Below are 25119 nucleotides of genomic sequence, written 5' to 3' on the forward strand. Positions count from 1 at the left end.
TAGCTATTACTCCCCTCATTAATTTTATTTATTCATAATCTTTTTCTTCAACGTAAAAGCAAATCACAAATCTTATCATAAGAACAATTTTCCGGTTTTCCATGCAGGTAAGCTTCTTACGTTTTTTCTTTGGTTTTGATCTTCTCAGCTGTTTCATCCATTTTTTCCTCCGTGGTTTCTGTAAGATTGTTTTGATTCATTGGATATAATTTCGGGGTTTTATTTCTTCATTAATTCATTGAACATTTTGTTTTCCATGTGGGTTCTTTTAGGTGCTGTAATGATTATTTGTGGTGCCAAATTCATTGATCAAATAAGTCAAGCTTGCTAAGGAACGGACTTCAAAAGGTGATTTTCTGGTTCCAAAAGCTTTTAGTTTTCTATGATTTATTTATGATCAGATCGTATTTCGCTATAATTTTTGTGTGGGATACTGTTAAATTCCATTCCTTTTTCGTTGAAGAATCATAATGATATCCAAATGTTACAACGTTTTATGGCAAATTTTGAAAATTTTCATATTGGAATTAAATAACCGAAAAGGTTGACATCATTCAAATTTGACAATTCTTGAAGGAAAGAATATCTGTTTATTTTACTGAATTTAATTTTACCATATTACGACTCAGAATATATTATTTTTCTTTTTATTATCATTAATTACTCTTCGATATCTGTTATTACATTACAAAAAATTATTCAATTATGGCATTCGCTAGTCCTTTTTCAGCTTTGAAATCCAAACGAATATATATGTTTCGGGATTTTTGGCTCTTTTTGAATGCTGCATTCTACCGTTCTCAATATGTACTCCATTGGTTATAGGTTCTAATCTATCCTGTCATTTTGACCTGCTGAGCTTTGTTAACATCGAAAATGTCATCTATACAATTGAAACGAGGGGCTAGCGACAAGTCTTTGTCCCCTGTCGAACAACAAGCAAAGGTACATTTTAATAGCAAAATTCTCGAAACAAGATCGACTATAGTGTGGATTGTTTTAATAGTGTCACTGCATGAGTAACTTTTGCTTTAACATTTAGCTACTATCGATAAGAAAATGAAGCCTTCCATGTGCTTCTAGTATATTGATGGACTTGTCTTCTGCTATTATCTCAGGTAGGGTTCAGAACAGAAAGCAAAAGAAATTTTCTTATGCATTTTATTTCATGAACTAATGATCATTTCTTGATAGAGGCTTTAAGGTAACCGTGAAACAATCCATGTAGCTGTCTAATATCTTTGTGCTTTACAGGTTCTATAGCAATGGAAACGAAAATTGGGCGAATCAAGTTATTATTCCAAAGAAAGGGGTGGAAAAAAAACAATTAGAAAAAACACTATGAAATCAACATAGCATGCCTTTGTTATTGGTCATAGTTTTCAAAAATGATTTGAGATACAGAGTAGCACTTCTATGCTATGTTACTTGAACTAAGATGTGAGTGTTGAACATGAGTATGTGTAACACAGATATGTTCAACATTACTCTAAGGTCACATTTATCTAGTGAGTCTTTGGAGTATCACATCCCTATATCCATTTTTAGAAATATGTCGGTCACGGGTACTTTAAGGAAATGAAGAGCTCTATGGGGGTGTTTCGACTTTCGAGTATGCTATGTTGCTGCCCTTAGTTGTCAAAAACAATTGAGTCGGAAATAAGAATACATCTCTTGCATCCAACACAAATTATAGATGTCACAGAATATTCTTATCATGTGGAAAGACTACAGAACAGAAAACTTAAATCACTCAATTCATGACTTTTTATGCTAGTATTAGTTTCAATGCATTGTTTATGTTTCCTTATGGAGTACAGAATCATAATAAGATAATGGCGAAAGCCAAACAATCAACATTGACAAATTAACTGGTGATTGTATAACGGCATATTAAGTCTTTTGCCACTAGATAATTATGTAAACATTGATGGGGTTGGTACATGTCAGATATAAGTTGGAATATGCGTTGTTTAAGTCTTTTGCATGATGCTGTAAATCAAAACAGTGCATCAGGATGTTTCAAAAGCTGTGACCATAATTTTGTTTCTTATTCTAGCCCGTATAAAAAGAACATAATTTATATAATCTTATACTTTATTTATACCAAACTGGTTGATTGCAAAATTTTAATTGAACTGACTATTCTCCTACTAATTGATTCCCGTCACTTCAGATTGATGATGTTATGAAACTATTTGGCCCAGTAGCTGACATACTACCAGAACTTTGTTCGGAAGCCTCAATATTAAGATTCCTCAAAGCAAGGAACTGGAGTACAAAGAAGGCAAGCAAAATGTTAAAAGAAACGTTGAATTGGAGACTTCAATACAAGCCAGAGGCAATCCAATGGGTTTGTATCCTATTCTTTCCAACTGAACATTTTTGCAATGAATTTCGAATTTCTTAAACATCTGCAAAGTCGAACACTACCGCACATTACTAAGTTATTGTTAGAGTTTAAACAGGTTTGTTTGATCTGTTCAACTGCCTCAGTCCGTGGGTTGAAGTTAGAGTTGTCTCAGAAATCGATCTCTTGATTACTATACTTAACGGTTTCTTGTGAGATTGAGCTTATTGTTAGCCATACTTTCCCTCTTAGTGTGAAGTTTGGCATACATCAGTATCTTGCTGAGGCTAACATTTTCTTTTGCATGTAGGAAGATATTGCTCAAGAAGCCGAGACAGGGAAAATTTACAGAGCTATTTACTGTGACAAACTTGGGAGGCCTGTTCTTGTCATGAGACCCGGTCTCCAGGTATTAGCCCAATGAATTATCTAGCTTTTCATACGTTGCTATTCTAGTTTTTCTTTATCGTGATGATTATCGTGACTTCGGACAAGTTCTCCCTTTTCAGAATACAAACTCACCAACGGGGCAGATCAAATACTTAGTTTATTGCATAGAAAATGCCATAATGAATATGGCCCTAGATCAAGAGCAGATGGTTTGGCTTGTCGATTTCCAAGGGTGGACAATGGCAAGCATATCTGTTAAGGTGACAAAGGAAACTGCTAATATCTTGCAGGAACACTATCCAGAGAGACTGGGTATAGGAATCCTCTATAATCCACCAAAAATATTTGAATCTTTCTGGACGGTATGATGTTACTTTCTCACTCTTCATTTCAAAATTCATTTTGAAAACAAAATCCAACAACTTTGTAGTTTTTCTATCAAAATAATCATATTTCTATAGTTTTATAATTATCTTTCAAATGATATGTACACTAACCACTATGTATGCACCTGTACGTTGAAGATTAGAAAGCCAAGAGCTGTAAATGAGATGCTTGTGCTTGCCAGCTCATTCGGTATTTGAATTTGACTCAGTTATTGTCCGATCAAGCTCGAGCTGTCGAGCTAACTGAATTTCAGTACCATAATTCTTGACTTGACAAGCTCACAAGCCTGGTTGATCTTTTTCTTTTTTAATTAGTATTTGAGAATCTTCAATTCAAACTTGATTTTTCGAGTTTGAAGCCAAGCATGGGAATCGAAAATGAGACTAATCAAGAAAGCTTGAATAGATCAACCTTTATATCAAATTGAGATCAAGCTTTCAAAGTGGAACTTAATTGAACGCAAGCCAAGTTTTGAGCTTTGAATTTCAAGTCGATCTTCTTATAGCTTGGACTCGGATCAGTTCAATTATACCCCTAAGCTAGACCTTACACATGAGATAAAAGTGTGCTTAATAATCCCCATGTTGCGTAAATTGAGAAGAAAATAACAACATAGTTGAAACTCTCTTTGGAATGTTCATTGGTTTACACGATATTTATGTGGTTTGAATGGATTGAAACTCCGTGGCAGATGGTAAAGCCATTCCTTGACCCTAAGACCTACAAGAAAATGAAATTCGTCTACTCTGATGATCCAAAGAGCACGACAGTAGTCGAAGAAATTTTTGATTTGGATATCCTGGATGTTGCATTTGGTGGGAGAAACGCAGCCGGATTCAGTTACGAAGAATATGCGCAACAGATGAAGGAGGATGACATCGAAAGGTTGAATTTCATTCGCTCCGGTTGTTCATCGCCATATTCTTATCCTTCATCAAGTTTGTCAGAATCAAAACAACAAGAGTAGACGGACTTAGACCGTGATTCTAATGCTTCGGATGAAGCTGTCGAGGAACAAGTACAACAAGCAAGTTGACGGAAAGATTCGATCCGCTTTCGAGTTTCTTAATGGTACGTTTAAATCTAGTTTCGAGTTAATTCCTTTACTCCCTTTAACATTTTGAGCAATCAAATTTCATATGCAGATAGTGAGATTGGCTTCAATCTTTCAATGTAACCAACGGATTAAGTGCATCAGATGAGCTTGAACTTGAACTTCCAAATGTAGTTTATTTAAAGTTTGAATCTCTTTAACAAATTAAGATAATTATTACTAGTTATTAACTAGTAGCTACCGAACGTAAAAGTTGGATCAATCATTGAATACTCCGACATTTAATCCACTTGAAATAGTTTTAAATATATATACTATGTTCAGACATCAAGTAATATGCATCATCCAAAGATTAAATATATAATATAAAAATTGATGAGTATTTATAGTCTCATTTTCAATAACTGTTTTATTTATATGTGTATCATTTAGTAAACGTTTTATTGATATTTCTTTCTTTTGTTTTTTTGTGATTTCTATTTTAAATGCGTTGTTTTACAGTTATTGAATTTTTAGAACTTGTGTTATCGTCATTAAATTTTTAATTTCAATACGGTTGTTGTCATCGGAAAATGTTGACATAAATACTGGTGTGAAATGTTAAATGTTTATAAAAAAAAAACCCTAAGATTTCAAAATTACAGTCACTGTAATAGTTAAATTTCTGATGAACAAAACGGTAGCCGAGTTAAATTCAATAGTAGAAAAGAGTTGAGTAGTTTGGTTCCATATAGACTTGATGGTTGATAATGATAAATAAAAAAATGATTTTAATTTCAGTTGAATTTGATTAAAGTTTAGAAAGATTAAAAGATTTTTCAGCACTTTAACTCCAAGGAAAGAAAGAAAAGATAATCATAAATAATTTGATGATCTTTTTAAAAGAAAAAAATTATCGAATAATGATAGAAACAGCCATGAAAATAATATTAAAATCTGATAAAAATTAAAAATTAATTTTTTTACTTACTATTATTTTTTTTAATTAATCGCCAGTATCCGATCTATTGACCGACTAATCCAGATCGTGTACTGTAAAGGCGAGGGCGACCCTCTCAACCCAGTTTGCTCTATTAAAAATGATAGAAAAGTGTTCGGAGATAAATTTAACTGATTTTTTATTTAATTATAAAATATGAATTATTAATACAAAATTATATTAAAATTTCAAAAGTACACTAAATAATTAAAATGATATTTCAACTTCAAACGAAGCAAACAAGGGAAATGGATTTCAAGGCACAATTTTGTTTTACATATGCACTAATTTCTTATATAAGAATTAAGTCAATATTTTTATTTTCCTTTGTTCATTAATTAATTAAATAGAAATGACAGAATAAACATGTGAAACTACTTTGGCTAGGCCGACATCAGAAATAAATAAATTAGTAATTATTATATTCTATCCTAAAGAATGAAAATAATACATAACAAATGAGAATGTCTCTGGTACAATAGTTTTAATATACGTTAAAGATAGACGTTATCGGAAATATTAATATTTTTTTAATATTTTCGGTAAAATATTGTCTAAAATATTATTTTTTTCTATCGGAAATGTTAATATTGGGTGCTACCTAAAATGTTTAACATTTCATGTAAAACACTACCTAAAATATTATTTTTTTCTACTAGAAATGTTAATATTGGACGCTAACTAAAATGTAATTCTTTCTACCGGAAATTAGATAGCGAAATTAACATTTTCAGTAAAAAAATAATGTTTTAAGTAGCGTTTTACCAAAAATATTAAAAAATTATTAATATTTCTAGTAAAATATATTAAGACCGAATAGATCATAAATACCCATTACAAATGGTGGGTTGAATGTTTGTACTTTTGTCAATATTTACCAGGTTCTTTTACAACATATTAAATATATATATATATATATATATATATATATATATAGTATATAATATTTTAAAAAAATGCAGTACCTGAAAACAAAGACAATGATTTTAAATAAATATTGAGTAAATTACACGGTTCCTCACTATTTTGCTCACCAAATTTTCAATTTTTTTAATTTGCTCACTGAATTTTACAGGTTAAATAATTTTTCACTCTGTTATTAACTTTTTAACGGTGTTACGATATGGCATAGGAATCAAAACGATGTCGTTTTGAAAAACTCAAATATAGTCTAAAACGACATCGTTTTCGTGAGAAAAATATGAGATAAAGTAAAGTTTAATGACTCGCAGTGTAATTTTCCCTTTTTCCTAATGACTCACGGTGTAATTTACTATTTTCCTTCTCTTCTCCATTTTCTCTCCGTCGGTCATCACGTCATTTTCTTTTCGGCCATCGTCGACCACCATAGATGGTGGTCGTTCGATCCCAAAATGGGTTGGGTTTGTTCGTCTCAACCCTTTAGTCCGGATCTGGTGTATGTTTCACTGAAAAATGTCTCAAGACTTCTGAATTTGGACAGAAACATTTTGGTTTCCTCACTTTCAATCTCAAATTCGTAGACTTCATAGCAACTTCTGACAATATGGAGGTCGGATTCGAACTCACGTCGTCTAGGCGAAAGCGACCTATCCCATTTAGGACCAAACAACCACCATCTACGACGGTCAACAGTGGTTGGCGGTGGTTGGCGGTGACATTCGATCACCTTCTATTTTTATTTTATTTTTAAAATTATTTGATATTAAATAATAATAAAAAATACCACGTTAGAGAGAAAATGGGGAGTGAACAAAATGATACAATTTTTAAAGTTTAATGAGCAAATTAGAAAAATTAAAAGTTTGGTGAACAAAATATGAGAGAGAGTAAAGTTGAGTGAAGAACGGTATATTTACCCATATATGTTTTACAAAATGTCGTAGTCATCTCAGCACGATATATTGTCAATAAGACCACAAAATTATATGTCAGAAGGTTGTACGACAATTTTATTCAAATATCACCTAAAAAAATAAAAAAATCATTATAACACCTTTTTTGAATGGCAAAACTCATGAGATATTGCTGTGAAAAAAAATAATTCACGTGATAATGTTGTCCAAGAAATAATTGTTCAAATGGTGTGAATTATACAGTGCATGGATTGGTGGTCGACATGCAAGCCAAACGAGATCATAGGTCGCCATACACTCGGTGCGACCTTGTAGGTCGCCATGCAAATGGCTCGAATTCCTCCGTGATTCTGCTGAAATCACAACAAAGGTGGCTTTGCCTCCCTCACACCTGTCTCCCTCATGCATGCAGCAATGAAATCACGATAAAAGTGTTCTATACGAGCTGTGGCGAGAGGATGAAGCTTTGCATGCGCCATGCACGTCAGAAGAGGTCGCCTGCATGCAGTGGGGAGCAAGCGAGCATGCAACGAGGAGCAAGGCGCAGGACAAGGTCGCCCAACGTGCATGGCGACCTACCATGTCGCCTGGCGTGCATGGCGACCTACAAGGTCGCCCGGAGGGCATGGCGACCTATGCTGGGAAGCTGCCACGCCGTAGGTCACCCGGAAGGCATGGCGACCTACGGCCAACACTGTGCAATTCGCCCTATTTGAGCATTTAATCTTGGGAGTACGTTATATCCTTAAATAAAAAATTCGATAACGTTATCTCGAAAGTTTTGCCTTTTTGAATATGTAAAAAAAATATTAATATAGACATATTGGGCAAATTAAGTTATAAAGTTTAGGAAGGGTTAAAATAAAATAAAAATACTTCAAAAGGATTTAAATTAAATATTTGACAAGGATTAAGTATACTATTATTTGATTTAATCAATGGGAAAAGACCCTAACTGCGCAGTAGAAAAACAAAAGAATAATAATTACTAACGGAGATTGGAAGTACTAAGTAACTTCGTATCATTTAAACAACGACTTAGGTTTGAGTCTTTGTATAGAGAAACTCATTCACCAAAAGTTAGGTGTACGATCAGTATCAGTTTAGATTAGTTAAGGTAAAGCCTTTGGACCAAAGAGCAACAAAAAAAAAGGCTTAATGCTAAAAAAAACACATAAGTGCCTACTATTATGCTAATTTTTTATTTTTTATATAAAATTAAAAAATAAAATTATATATATTTTAAAAAGAAAACACATAAATTTTGAAATAACCCCTACTTTGAAAACCTTCATTTCAACCTTTAAACCCGTACCTACTGTCGTACTTTAGCGTCGAAGAAGCTCCACCCAACCTCCCCTCCCCGCGACGACCAAAATCCCTATGAAATCATGACCGATTGACGAACGATTAACAAACGATTGGCGACAAATCAAAGTTTTAAATCCCACGAACCCTAGGATGAAAATTGAGATCTCATATGATTCTGATGGTGAATCGACGACAAATACAACGACATATAACTAGGGCGATGGCAAGAACTATGTCGACGACAGTGGTCATGGCCGGAGAGGGTGGCGACGGCGGTCATGGCCGAAGAGGGTGGCAACGACGGATTAAGGTTAGGATTTGGAATTTTATGGTTGTTTTATAATATAATAAAAGTTAGGTTTTTTATAAATATAATTATGTTTTTAATATGTTTTTAAAAATAAAATTTAAAATTACCAAGTTGTTACACGTGTCACTTAACAGTTAAAACTAACAACATTGACAGCTCAAACACCTAAAATGTTAATGTTTGTAACGTTAGGCACTCTGATAGAAAAAAAGTTGGCACTTGTTCGGCACAAAGGTCATGATTTGGGCATTAAGCCAAAAAAGAATAATATAATTGGACCATTCTTTTTTGCATCTTTCTTTTCTTTTCGTGCCACCTTAATCTACCATTTCTTCATTTTTTAAAAAAAAAATGAATTTCAGAAAAAGTGAATCAAACCCCTGCCAACAACTTCTTTGCTGTTTTGCTAAGGCATAAAAAGTAAGCCAGAAAGAAATTGAAAAAGAGCACGAAAAGCTGACCCCCTACAAGGATTCCATTTTCTTCTTTGTTTTTAGCTATTGGTCGCTTTGTATTCAACACATTTTGAAAATCCCATTGGTTTCAATTTCTCAAACTTCAAAGACCTTGGTTTTCTGAGTTTTATCAGGTTGGGTTTGTTATATCTTTCTTGAAAATTTTAGTTCTTTATGTCATTGAGAAATTTTCAGTTTTGCTTTAAATTTCTCTCTCTTTTTTTTAGTAATTTCACTACTAAAAAACTCTTAATTGTTGTTTTTTCAACTATTGGGTTGATCTTCATTTAGTTGCTCCTTGTTTCATTTAATTCTAGCTCTAAGGTCAGTTCACACTTAACTTTTGTGATAAATTTGCTTCATTCGGATCTGATGGTTTGTTTTGTTTTTAATTTGCTTTTCTTTTTTTTCTTTTTAAACAGATTGGAAATTGAGAAGAAATATATATATATATATATATATATATATATATATATAGAGAGAGAGAGAGAGAGAGAGAGAGAGAGAGAGGAGAGAGAGAGAGATGAGGCTCGAAAGAATGGACTTTGGAGTTAAAGTTAGGAAATACATGTAGATGTCAGTTAAAATATGTGGTAGTTTTGTTTGTAATCATCCATTCTTGCTTGGTTTGGATTTTTTTATATTATTTTGTATACATCATTTCCATTGTTGTTTTCCTTTTGGTTACTGCATCGTCTGTTATGGTTTGCAATAACGACTTACTTGGTATCCTTTTGAGTTTCGGGTCATCAAACATACCCGAAATGAACGAACAAGAATAAGAGAATGTTACTCCTGAAGTTTCACCTTTGAAAACTAGGGCTGCTGAAGATGAAACTGTTGTTGAAAGAGATTTTACTGATGATGGTTTTGTTGTACAAAGACATGTAGAGAAAGGGTGAGATATAGTAAAGAATGACGATGAGAAAGTTACTTTAGTCGATACTGAGGTTAATGGAGTTGGGGATGGTGATGATTCGATTCTTTATACACCGTTAGTCAATGATGATTTGGATTCTAGGGATATTCATTGTGAGAATGGGGTGATTAATGAGGTTGAGGGACTGTTGAGTCATTCTTTGTTGGAGAAGATAACAAAAATTTGGGAGGAAATGCTAGAGAGTGAACGAGTGTCAAGCATGAGGGAGGCTGAGAAGAGTCAACATCTTGGTAGATGAAGTAGGAGATATGAATCTTGAAGTGTTTGATGGTAAACTCATATCCGATATAAATGATTGTCCAAGGGGTAATGAACTGGATTCTTCTTTGGCATTTTCTAGGCAACGTGTTGCGGGTGATGAGGATGCTAGTGATGGTGGTAAGGATGATGATGATGAAGATGACGACGTCGTTGAATCTTTGGATTCTGGTTCTGATGGTGTTGAGAGTTTCTTTCTTGATGCTTCACTAGCAGATATAAGTATGATGCTTGACGAGTTGCATCCACTTTCAGGCTCAGAAGCTACACAACCTTCTCATTTGTCTCATGATGGTTCGGATGCTGCCCCAGAGAGTTTTTGTGATAGTAGTAATAATGAAAGTGTTGAATTAGATGAATTAAAAAATAAGAAAGAGGTAGATAATAATGATGTGGGAGAAGGAGCAAAGGGAGATAAAGTGGATGAAAATAAATCTGTAATTAAATAGACAAAGGATGATCATAAGTATCTCATTGATTTAGGGAGAGGTTGAAAGAAACCTACAACTGGATAAAATTATGGCAAGGAGAATAGCCCAGAAAAGTATGAGATTAATGGCTGAGATGAATCTAATAGACTTAGATAGTGTTAATATTCCATTAAACTTAGCACCGATTTCAACCTCAGGAGGTAACCTTTTCGACCTTCCATATGTTTCCTACGGTGACCTCGGGTTACCTTCCATTCTTGGGTTAGATCCACCCAATTGGTAGCCTCGAAGAAACCCTTTTGATATTCCTTATGACTTGAGCAAGGAAAAACATAATCTTAAAGGAGACAGTTTCCATTAAGTGTTTTCAGATTTTAATCAAAAGGGAACTTGTTGGGATTTCAAATAAAGCTTAATGATTAACCGAATGATTTGCCAAGATAGGGTGAATTGGTTTTTTGAGTTTAGGGAGTAAGGAGTATAAAAATATAGACAATTTCCACAAGGATTTATAGTGGTTCGACTTCTCAACCAAGTCTACATCCACTACCTAAGGTCATCACTTAGGCTTTCTAACAAATTCACTAATTTGTTCTTTCTTTTTACTGGATCAAGAGATAACATTCACAACTCCCTAGCTTTTCAAAGGCTAAGCTAGAACCAATCCCCTTTACACAAAGGATAAGAAATGTAAACAAGAAAACCTCTCAAAGGAAGGTGTTTACAAAAGTTAAACTCACTAAAACACTAATATTTACAAGACAAAGGAAAATAAGAATGACAAATTCTTCTCTTGTGTTTGATTGCTTGGATAGGTGTTTATTAACCTTATTCAAGTGTCCTCAACTTGTTTTTATATATTTGAATGAGTTTGTGGCTATTTTTAGCCGTTTGGGATGTTTGGAGTCGTTAGGGCTGATACCAATTGTTGGTATTTCAAATGAAGCTTAAATGATCAACCGAATGATTTGCCACAATGGGGTGAATTGACTTTTTGAGTTTAGGGAGTAAGGAGTATAAAATATAGATAATTTGCACAAGGATTTATAGTGGTTCAACTTTTCAACCAAATCTACATCCTCTACCTAAGCTCCTCACGTAGGATTTTCAACAAATTCACTAATTTGTTCTTTCTTTTTACAGAATCAAGAGATAACCTTCACAACTCCCTAACTTTTCAAAGGCTAATCTAGAACCAATTCTCTTTACACAAAGGATAAGAAATGTAAACAAGAAAACATCTCAAAGGAATGTGTTTATAAAAGTTGAGCTCACTAAAACACTAATATTTACAAGAGAAAGGAAAATAAGAATGAAAAAATCTTCTCTTGTGTTTGATTGTTTGGATAGGTGTTCATTAACCTTCTTCAAGTGTCATCAACTTGCTTTTACATGTTGGAATGAGTTTGTGGTCGTTTCTAGCCGTTGGAGATGTTTTAGAGCCATTGGGGATTAATTTTATTCAAAATAAAACTACCCAGTATAGGGAGTATCGATACTCCTTGAATGAGTATCGATACTACCTTCGTAATATTTAAATAAACTAGCCGTTAAAGACCGTTGGGCTTGACCAATATCGATACTATGCTTCATGGTATCGATACTACTGTGTAAAGTTGTATCGGTACCCCCTTAGATATTGATACCTATTTTGCATTCTGGAATTTGAGCAATTTGGAAAACAACTGGTAGTATCAACACTACCTTGTAACATCCCAATTATCGGGTCAGTAATTAGAATGTAAGAATTTTAAATTCGATGGTTGAATTAGAATAATGTGATAAATTCAAGGATTTATGGTGAAATTTTTATATATGGTTTGATAGCAAATATGGATTTTTAACAAGGAAAAAATGGTAATTTGCAAGGAATGATATTTTATTTGCTTTCTTATTGGATAAGTAAGGGGTAAAGAGAGAGAAGTGTCTGGAACTTTTCTTGCTTCTTCTTCGTGTCGTGGATTCACATATGCAAAGGTAAGATTTTGTAACTTTGATTGGATTTCTTAATTTTGGTTGGGTAATGGAAGTTTGGGTGTTATATAAGCTTAAGGAAAGCTTATATAGGATTAAAACAACAATATGAGTAGATTAGAGATGGAATTGTAAAATGGGTTTTGAAATGAAATTTTTATTTGGAGTAATTTTTGAAGTTTTATTAAGATATTTGACTTGTCAATGAGCTAACTAAAGGGTTAGGAGTATTAGAAATGATTAAGAGCTTGGTTGAAAACACGGTATGATTTTTAAATGTAAGTGTTTAAATGAGGACAAGTTGGTTTGGAAGTATAAGGGCAAGTTTAAAGGGTTAAGGTGTGATGAATATAAGAGATTTAGGAGGATCTTGGTTTATTTTAGAAGTGAAAATAGCCATTATGGGTTTCGATTATCGGTACCGTTAGAACAATACCGATACTTCAAGGGTTAAATATGTGGTTTTCTAATGGTAATATCAATACCGTTTAAAGAAGGTATCGATATTGAGTGGGAAGTATTGATACCATGGGTATGGTATCAATACCATTTTTAAGATACAATTCTAGAACCTCGGAATGGTATCGTTACCTTGAGGAGGTATCGTTACCTTGAGGAGGTATCGATACCCTGAAGGGAAGTATCAGTACTATAGTGGTAGTACCGATACTCTTACGCATGAACGAGAAGTTATTGTTTCTTTTATCATAAGTTATTTTGATTGGATATAAGCGATTCGAAGAATGATATTGATTTTTCATTGGTTTTGTGTAGTGGTTGAACGTAATCAACTTCTGGTCAGCTCAACATATTAAGTATCGATTCAAAGGTGTTAAGGATTTTTCTTAGAACTTCAGTGAGGCAAAGGTGAGTGCAACTTCTCGGTTTTATAACAGAATTGAGGAAGGCTTGCGATAAGCCAACCTTGGTGTTTTCGATCGAAAACTTTATAATTTCTTATATGAAATATTGCAATGTTTTATTCAATTTATATTATATAAGTTATGTTTTATGATTATATGATTATGGGAATGTGAACTCTGAACAAGTGTATCTAAAAAGACTCAATGTGAATAAGAGACACTTCGAATAGTGATTGAAAATAATTATGTGATTAATAGCCCAAGGTATATGTATGAGGACTAGAGGTATTGTAACATCCTTAATACCGGGTTAATAACCGAATTGTAAAATTTTAGAATTTTGTGATTAAAGTAGAATAGTTGAATAGTTCAATGATTTATCTGGAAATATTTCCTGAAAGTTATTAGTAATTATGAAATGAAGTAAAGGGCAAATTGGTTATTTGTCATGAAATATATTTTCCCCCTTTAATAGGAGAGAAACACGTAGGGGGGAGTATCTGGAAAACTCTTCTTCTTCTTATTGCTTTCTTCTTCTCCACCGTGAACCAAGGGAGCAAAGGTGAGTTTTCTGATTTCTTGATTGTTTATTGATTTTAAGTATGGGTTTTGATCCTTAGGTGATACTTAAGCTTAAGGAAAGCTTAAGTTGTCTTAAAATCAAAAGATGAAGAAGTTATGAAAGATTAAAGAGAATGAGTTTTTAAGTGAATTTCTGGAAAATATATTATAAGTTGAATTTGAAACTAAATTTGACTTGTCATCAACTTAAAAAAGAGATATTAAGTGATAGAATTGGATGTAAAACATGTTAAAAATTGGGTATGATTCTTGAAGTTCATAAAGAGGGGAAGATTTTGAGGTTTAAGATGAGATAAATGAATATAAATTGGTTTAAGTATATGTATGTGAGTTAAGAATATACAAGGGGATGAAACATGAAGAATTGAATCTGGAAATAGTGAATTTTTGTTTTTGAATAGTAATTTCTGGGCAAAATTTATAGATTTAAATAGGGGTATCGATACCCTAGGTATGGTACTGATACCTCAGTTAGGGTGTACCGATACCCTGTATACCAATACCTACATTAAACAAGAAATGAAAGTAATGTTTCATTTAGTTTAAGAAAAGAAAGATTAGAGTATATCAATTGGAATATTGATATGGATCTATGTATTTTTATGTAGATATAGAACATAAGCTTGTTCCGGAACAATCAAAGAATTATGATCGAATCAAAGCAAGGTCAAGGTGAGTGCAAATTTAATTTGTACTTATATTATCGAATAAACATTGGCTTGCGATGAGCCAGTGACGGAGTTACTATGGTAAGAAGTGACTCCGAAAATGTTATTTGATTTATAATGCATGCATAAGTTATATGTGTTTAGATGATTCGATAAATGATACATGATTTATATATATGAATGAGTATATGTGTTAACACGTTATTATGTATGTTATATGATTTGTATAAGTATATGTTAGTGTGATAAGTCATGTGAAACAATACAAATGATCTATATGATGGTAAATATCTATGAAGACATATGAGAAAAATTATATGAGCTATGTTGAACTGAACTAAGTAAATGGATTATATATATAAAAGAAATAATATAAGTGATATGTGTTTATAAGTATGATATAGGTTACACGATTTAGGAATATAAGAGAAGAAAGCATAAGCTATATAAAATGATATGAATTAGTATATACTTATATGATATATTGATTATGAGAAGAAGATTATAAATCATGTGAATGCAAGTTTATAAAATAATATATATGTCTATGAGAAGTCATAAGAATAAGATATGAATCAAATGATATGAATTATATGGGAAATATATGTGAACGAGATATGATATATATGTTTATGTGAAACCATGCAAAGTAATACGATCTATGTGACATATGAATATGAAATCATATGAAAAGTGATATGAATTATATGAAAGTAAACTACGTGATTATATGCACATGTGATATGTGACAGAAAAGAAGAAATATGTGATCATAAGAGCAATGATATGAGTACATGAATATATGAAGCATAAGAAAACAAATGCCCATGTTATATGATACGAGAGCTATAGGTATAGTTGGCATGCCAAGAGTCGAGGGTCTATGCGGTTCTTCGAGACATATACAATATACAGAGGTCCTTCGGGACAAATACATAGGTTATTCGGGAAAAATTTCACATGCCCCTAGTGGGACCCCATACGAGTTATGGTGACAATATATGTGCACAACCTCTATGTACTCACATATCTTTAGTTCTCACAAGTGTACCATGAGATAATAAAGAGACAATAACAAATACAATATATGTGATGTATATACTTTTGACGATATGAAATGTGTTACATGAATTATATGATGTTATGTGTGTTTCTTTGTGGATTGGTATCTGATATATGACGTGCATAAATGATAAGTTCAGGATCATAGGATAGTAAAAATGAATATAATAATATAATTAAATAAGTGTATTTGTTATATGAGATGATATGTGTTTGTACATGATATGAGATTAGTAATGTTTATACGTTGGTGTGATTTAGAGTTTACATTATATGTTGATATGGTATAAAAAGAAATTAGTAATGATAAGCATGTTAATGATGTGATTAAGTATGTATATATGTATGATGTTATGTTACATGATATGTGCATATATGCATTCTGTTATATGAAATGTTTTATGGTTTTATTATACGTTTTATATGCCTCACTAAGTTAACGACTTAGCATGTGATTGTCTCACACGTATGTTCTGAGAAGAGGAAGATTGATGAAAGTTATGCAAGACAGGCCAGTTTCTCCTTTCCAAATATCATATCAGAAAATAATTGAATAGTATGTATTTTGTAATACTGATATTGGTTGGCATGTAAATAAAGATTTGAATCCGATAAGTTCTAATCGGTTTTGTAAAATCATATGATAGAGTTTTGTAATGTTTTAAACGTATTTATGTAAATGGTAACTTATAGTAATGAAAGATTAAGTTTTTATGAGTTTTTTATAAGTGGACCGAAATTACTGTAGCAAGGGTATCGATACACTGTAGTAGGGTATCGATACCCCTATAACATTATGGAAAATTTTAGCATTCAGTACTGTTCACGGTACTGTTCATATCATATATTACTATTCATAAAAATGTTTTTTTTCTTAAATTTGTTATAACGAACATAATTCAACGTTATATTATCGTATTTTCTTAATATAAGTCCAAACGTTTTGTTATTTTGTAAGAATTTTATTTTAAAAAGTCAATGTGACATCTCGGACTCGTATTCGTGTCGGGTACGGGTTGGGGTGTTACAGGTATAGTTGGTATGCCAAGAGTCGAGGGTTTTATGTGGTCCTCCGAGACAATTATATGGTCATTCGAGATAAATATGTGGCACTTCGGTGCAACCCTATGTGGTCTTTCAGGACAATTATGTGGCACTTGAGCTGTGGTGACAACATTAGTGCACAACCTTTATGTACTCAAATACCTAGAGTTCTTAGTAGTATACATTGGGTAATTGAAATGAAGCTAAATAAAGTGAATTAAATACATAAGTATACCTTCTTGATATGGAAAATAAGTTGAAATTCTTTATAAAATGTTTTGATAAAAACCAATAAAGATTTCGTTTATTAAGTTAGCACTATTAGTATTTGCCTTACTAAGTCGTCGACTTAGCGTGTGATTTCCTCACGCGTAGGTTTGAAGAGAGCAGAAGACTGATTAGTTGAGGATAGTATACCACTTGAAGATCAGATCAAGACAAATTAAATGTAGGTTTCTGTTAATTTTGTAAACTGTTGGCATGTATTATATGTTTAATTTGAAATGCTCTGATCAATTTTGTAAACTCCTATATTTTGTATTTATGTAAACTATCAAAGCTTTTATGTAAATATGAATGTGAAATACTTATCTTTTTTAAGTTAAGATTTATACTTTTTTATCTTGATAAAAATTTTAAATTGTTCTTATTTGTTAATTACATCTGTTTAGAAAAGTCAACGTGACACCTCGAATTTGTATTCGGGTTTGAGTACGGGTTAGGGGTGTTACATACCTAGAGAGTATCGATACTTCTCTTACCTTTGGTATCGGTACCACATGAAAAATATTGATAATGTTCATGTAGTATCGATACTGTAAGAACAGTATCGGTACTACGTACCTAGAAAAATGTTTTGTGCTCAAATTCTAATTTAATGAATTTTGAATCATTTTTGAAAACTTTGAACAAATTCAATCAAGTCCAAAAATATTTTTCTTTAATTTGTTATATCAAAATATTATAAAACATGATTCAACAATCTTCCCCTTTTTAATATAACAAAACATTTGAAAAATTATTTTTGTCAAAACTCCCATTTAATAAAATATTTCATGAAAAAGAGAATTTTTTGGAAAATATTAAAGCTCCCATTTTCATTGAGAAATTGGATTTTTCAAACCTACACTTCTCCCCCCTTTTTGTTATATAACAAATAATTCAAAATTTTAAGGTCCAAAACAACAACGGAGAGTAAGTAAAATTTTTAGCATAAAATCATTTAAAAAATCAAAGCTCCCCCTTAATAAAAGCATTCCAAACAAAAAACTGACTTTAAAAGTTTGACACTTAAAATACATTGAATTTCAACAAAGATGAACAAACATGTTAGTAGCGCATGAAATTCAATATATCCAAGTCTAATATACTTTGTGCAATACCAATTTTTGTATTTAAAAAATGTTATGCATTTGAAAAATTGATATAAATTGTTATAGATATATTATTTGCAATAAATCACATGCATAAACATTTTAAATTAAGGTCAAAAATTAAAATTTGTAAAACAAATTTTTAAAACCAATTTTGACCAAAATTCATTATGATGAACAAACATTTAAAAAATAATTAAAACTTTAGAAAATGTTCATCACAACACTTTTTAACATATATGAGATAGAAAACATAAAATTATTTAAAATCAAAACTCATGCATGCTTAAAAATCAATAGGCATCCAATTTACAAAATCAAAAAACTTTAAGGTTAGAGGTTACCCATTCATTTTCAAGTGTGACTAGAGCATTTGGCTATCTTCACTTTCATCATCATTGCTCTCACACACCTATAAGAGACATTAATTAGATTTTGGTATCCAAATTGTTTTGGATCCTTGAATGTTAGTTTCAATACCCCTTGTTCCTTTAGAAACCCATACTTGTCTAATTCTAAAATATTTTCCTTTCTTTATAGGACAAGTATGTTCTATATGACCATGAAAATGACAATGTGAGCATTTTGTCATTTTTAACATAGAATAATTGTTTTTAGAAATGATTTCTTTTTCTTTTGTTAAGCATTCAAGCTTAAATTTTAATTCAAGATTTTCTTTTTTTCAAATCTTTAATTTTGGTTTTTGAAAGCTAAAAATCATTTTTTAAAATTTCATTTTGTTTTTCAAAATCTAATTTTTCTTTCATAAGAAAATCATTTTCAACTTTGTATTTTGAAATCAATTTCTTATATTTGGAATTCATGGTCTCAAATTCCAAATACAATTCATCATATGCATCTTGTAACTCATCAAAAGAATATGAATTTAATTCATTTGAGTTAGAAGATACATCGGGCTCTTCAAGACCCATTAAGCACACTGCATTTGTTGATTATTTTTTCTTGTTTCCATGAATCTCTTCAAGCTTATTCCAAAATTCCTTGGCATTTGAACAAGAATGAACTCCTTCATAAAAATCGAGACCAAATGCACAAAACAATATGTGCATGGTCTTAGCATTTTGTTGAATTTTCTTCTGTTCTTGGGCACTCCACTCCTTCGTCTTTTTCTTTGGAGAAGAGTAGCCGTTCTCGATCATCTCCTATGCATCAAGATCATTGAATTGGATAAATAGCTTCATTAATTTCTTCTAATGACAGTAATTTGCTCCATCGAAGTATGGAGATTTGTCGATCGGTTGAGAGTCTTCCATGTGGAATGAGCCGGAGGTGGAAGTCATCTTCTCGGTTGTGTCGGAAATGGATAGAGCTTATTCAAGGATAGTCTCAATGTTAGACCTTCTAATGAGTCAAGCTCTGATACCAATTGTTTGGATTTCGAATGAAGCTCAATTGAATAATCGAATAAAACTATTTTTTGGGATATCTCCCTCAATGTGATTTATAGAAACACTTGCCCCCCCTTACTATCTGTTTTACTCATTGGTTTCGTTTATTCATCACATGATTATTTTGCTTCTTTCCATTTTTTTTAACATTATAGCAGTTTGAGTTACTGATAGTTGAATCTTTGGCTTTTTTACAGTAAACATGGTCTTTAGATCTAGATCATTTATTGCACTATTTTTACCTCTTCATTCTAAAAGCTAGAAAGGATCAAACCAGAAACTTATCTCGCCTACTCTTAGTACTTTACAGGTGTTATCTGCATTACTCTTTTTCATTGTAAATTTTTGGATCTGAATAAGCTTTTTATTTGGGGGTTGGAAGGGGTGTTTATATAGGTACATCTCTAATAATCAACGTATGTTTTCCCCTATGTTATTTGCTTTGTTTTTAATTTTATTTTTTCATTTGTCTTCTATCCCTGTAGTGGGGGAGAGGTAAGGAATCTTTTCCCCTCTTTTATGTATCCAAGAGGGTTCAGCTAGGATTTATCAATTTATATCCTAAGGTCTAGAAGCATCTGTTTATGTGCCCGTAATACGACAAATATTGGATCTACTCATTGGGAAATTGACAAGTGTCATTGGGGCTGAAAGAAAAATTATTTTGAGTTTTGAAGTTTGTTCTAAGAATCTGCTTGGTGATATTTGAAACTCATGGGTAGGAAGATCCTTTCTCGTAGATTTCTCTGTAAAAGAGTTGAGTCAGAAAATAGCACAACTTTTATGTGCTTAGGTTATTTTGTGTTGTCTTTGGGAAGAGAAAAAGACCTTGTTGTCACTGACCATCATGTTGACTTTATTATTGCTAATTCGTTGTGTATTGATGTTTCCATATTGTGTTCTCGTAGGAAGCAAGTCTGAGAAATCTACAGCAAAGACCGGGAGTCCCATTTGATGGATCTCGGTTGGACCATCAAGTAGGTTTCACTATAATTAATATTTAGTATGCTTGTTACTTTTTAATCCTTAGTTTTTTCCCCATTTTTGTTAATTTATTTCTATGAATTATAGTATGCATGGGATACTTTTTAATTAAAAGAATTTGCCAATTCCGTCAAATTTCTTTTGTAAGCTAGCCACCCCCATCAATACCAAATATATGCACAAGTTAGAAGTTCCTACATATCATTATATGGCTGCCGATGTCTTCTTTTTGCTTCCATTTGGCGTGTAGGATGCTCTGAAGCAGTTGTGGAGATTGGCTTACCCTAACAGGGAGCTTCCATCTCTTAAGTCAGAGCTTTGGAAGGACATGGGATGGCAAGGCCCAGAACCGTCAACAGATTTCCGGTACGCCAAGGATTTTTCCTTAACTGTTTATCTTCCACCATTTTCTCACCCTGACGTATATGCTTGTTCTTGGTTGTTTCATTGTTGTTCCAAGGGTGGAGGTTTCATATCATTGGAGAATCTCATCTTTTTTGCTAAGAAATATCCGGTTTGTTTCCTTTTCCATAAATATCACGGATTACATTTCTTTTGGTTATGATATATCATATGATAAAGGGCTTCTTGTTTATTTCATTTATTAACATGTGCCAAACAATTATTTTGTTCATCAGCATGAAATATAGCCATGGCCAATCAAACTCTGATTTGGTCTTTATTTGAACAGGAATTGTAACACCCCCAACCCGTATCCAACCCGGATACGAGTCCGAAGTGTCACATTGACTTTTCAAACATTTATTCGTATAAAATAGTGAGTAATTTAAAAACTTTGATAACATTTAACTTATTCAAAACGTTTACAAAATGTATCAGAGTTCATACAATTTATATCTTTAGACTACATGCCAACTACACTCTATAAACAGTACATATATTTTCTGATCTGACATTTGGTAAGGAAAACTGACCTGTCTTGCTCCGCATTACTCTTTACTCTTCTCGAAACCTACGTGTGAAACAATCACACGCTAAGTCGAAGACTTAGTGAGGCATAACGACTTATAATGCACTTCATAACATATATCAATACATGCATGTTCTGTTCTATCATGTTATACCAATTCCATGCATTCTTCGTATCATATAAAATCATATCAGATTAATTACAGTAAATACATACATACACATAATTCATCATTAACAGTTTATCATGTAATCACATACTTTTATTGTTAACCTTTTCAATCAAACACTATACACACACAACATCATATGGTTCACGTAACACATTTCAAACCACTTATAACCCATCGTATACATATCACATTTAGTATGCTTGTTTAATCACTTTATTAGCCCATGTACACTAGTGAGAACTTAAGGTATGTGAGTACATTGAGGTTGTGCACACATATGCTGTCACCACAGCTCGATCAATGTCCCGAAGGACCAGTCCATAGATTCCGAAGAACCTAGGTAATCAGTCCATATGTCCCGAAGGACATAGGTAAACAGTCCATATGTCCCGAAGAACATAGGTAAACAGTCCATATGTCCCGAAGAACATAGGTAAACCCTCGAACCTTGGCATGCCAACTATACCCCTAGCTCTCATATCACATAACATGGGCATTATCATTTATAACAGTTCACATTACTTATTCATATGCTTTCTCTTATAAACACATATCTTTTCTTTTCAGTCACGTATCACATGTACGTGTAATCATTGATCTCATAATCACATGTTCCTTCTTTTCTGTAACATACCACATGTATGTGTAAACATATATCTAATATCATATGTTGCATGTAATCACATAGATCTTATCTCATAACATATACTTGTTTTCACATATATATTTCATATCATTTCTTATACCATCACATAATCCATTTAACATACATAACATATCATGTAACATTATAATAGAAATACCTATAAGTCATATCACTTAGAGCATATAAAAGAACAGATCAATTCATATAATCAAGCATACATACATGCATATTCAACTCATGCCTTTAATCATGAATTCATGTGTAACACTTCAGGAAATAGACTCATCGCAAGTCTTATTTCCATCGCACATCATATACTATTGAATATGCACTCACCTGGCCTCACTAGTCAATTCCAATCTCTTATCTTTCCCCTTGATCGATCTTACTTGCCAAACGTTCCGGAATTGCTTTATGCGTAGAATCTACATAAATGTACATTTTGAGGCAATCATTATATACCTACACCTTGTAATTGGATACTAGCAACTTAAACGAACTTATTAAACCAATATGCATATTTTTCCTTTAGGGGGAATCGGTTCCCTACTAAGGGGGTATCGATTCCCTAATGACATTCTGGAAATGTTGTTCGTTTGAAGGGGTATCGGTTCCCCTTGAATGGGTACCGATTCCCCTTGCCCAGAAATCATATTTTCAACCCGAAAATTACTTCATTTCCACTCAAACACTTCATATATCATCCCCTTTTCATTCTTAACTCTAGTACACATACTTAAACCAATCTATATTCATTTATTTCATCTTAAACCTCAAAATCCTATCTTCCATATGAGATTCAAAAATCATACTAAATTTTCAATGTGTTCTAATTCCAATTCTAACACTTCATACTTCTTAATTAGATTGATGACAAGTCAAATTCATCCATAAAACTTCAACAACCATACCATATCAAAATTTCATCTTAAAACTCATATTGCAAATTCCTTCATAATTCCTTTATCTTATTGTTTAAATCACATATAAGCTTTCCTTAAGCTTATTTAATACCCAAAGAATCAAAACCAAACTTAAAATTCAAATAATAATCAACTAATAAAACTCTCACCTTTGCCTTGCTCTCCCACGTATGAAGAAGAAGAAAGGAGAAAAGAACTCTGGATGTTTCTCCAAATTCCCACGTTTATATTACCTTAAAAAGAAATATAAAAATCTTTCTGGTCAAATGACCATTTAACCCTTAATTTCCTTTAATAATTACTAAATAACCTTCAATATATATTCAAATAATCATTGAACTATTTCATTCTTCTACTTTAGTCATCAAATTCTGAAACTTTACAATTTGATCACTAACCCGGTATTGAGGATGTTACAGGAATCTTTCAATAGGTTGTTACACAAACAAGATGGAAACCGAGCTGATTGGGAATATCCATTTGCTGTAGCTGGTATCAACATTTCCTTCGTGTTAATGCAGATGTTGGATCTGCAAGCAGGTAATGTAATTCAGAACTGGTTAATAAAAGAACCCTAAACTTATACCAATTGCTACATTTTTCAGATATGTCCATGCACCTCTTTTTTTTTCTTTGATAGGATATAACCCTATGCTTTTGGTTATACCCAAACACGCCCTCTACCTTTTAACATAAACTGAAATATAAGCTTCTAAACTTTAATTTATATATAAATAAACCTTACCATAAATCATTATCTCCTTTGAAACAAGGGTTTAATCAGGTACAAATCAAGATAAGGTGTATTTGGGTATAATAGAAGTATAGGAGCTTGTTTACAAAACAAGTAATTGTAGCTCAAAAGCTTTTTCAATATTTTAGCCATAGTTGTGTTGCAGTCAATTGCATCGGCTGAGATTTGACATTACTTGCTCAAATAATTGCCACTACGTTTCTACTCACTGGAAACTTGTGTGTAAAAAAGCATGTTTTCTGCCTTCTATTCGACTCTGTTGAGTTATACTATAATCATATTTTACCTGCAGGAAAACCATCTTCCATGGCTGGAATCCGATTTTTGAAACTACTTGGGGAAGATGAAATGGCATTTGATGATCTTTATTGTGTAGCTTTTCAGATGATGGATGCGCCATGGCTTGTGAAACGGGCTTCGTACATTGAATTCAATGTAAGCTATTCTAACCTGTAGATCTTTAGCTTTCTACATTTGTAATTCCATGGTTTGCATCTATGTTTCTTGAACTATTCGTGTTCAACACCAGTATATGATACGGCCTTCCTAAAATACTATAAATACATGAAAAAAAACAGAAAATAGAACATGTCGATTGATGCTCAAACCTAGATCAAACACAAATATTTTTACAGGATGTTCTAAAGTCTACAAGAACACAATTAGAACGAGAGCTCTCACACGAAGATGTATTCAGCGGGAAAGATTTACCTGCATACAATCTGTTGAGAAGGTAAAGGCGGTCAGAGAACAGATTTGTTTCATCGTTTAAAGAACATTTGGCATATATTGTTCCTTTGTATAGCAGTAATAGACAGATGAAAATTGGGTATAGTTCATGTCGACTATGGAAGAAGGTTAGAATTTGCAAATGCCCCCCATAATATGATAGAGATTTTTATTATCAAAATTCGATATACAAAATGTACCGTGTTAATTATTTGTTTAATATTACATGAATGGTGGAACAAAAATAAGTTTAATATTACATATTGTAAAACGAGAATGATTTTAGATTTTGTACTTGACAACCC

The 25119-nt window shown here is 32.4% G+C and overlaps 2 pseudogenes; both read left to right on the plus strand.

Moving 5' to 3' along the window:
• The first annotated feature begins 876 nt into the window (after positions 1-876).
• Positions 877-10718, plus strand: LOC120121396 (annotated as a pseudogene).
• Positions 10719-19877: 9159 nt separating this feature from the next.
• LOC120121397 lies at positions 19878-25009 on the plus strand (annotated as a pseudogene).
• The last annotated feature ends 110 nt before the right edge of the window (positions 25010-25119 follow it).

Source organism: Hibiscus syriacus, unplaced genomic scaffold, assembly GCF_006381635.1.
Source record: "Hibiscus syriacus cultivar Baekdansim isolate YM2019G1 unplaced genomic scaffold, ASM638163v2 tig00110372_pilon, whole genome shotgun sequence".
Lineage (NCBI taxonomy): Eukaryota > Viridiplantae > Streptophyta > Magnoliopsida > Malvales > Malvaceae > Hibiscus > Hibiscus syriacus.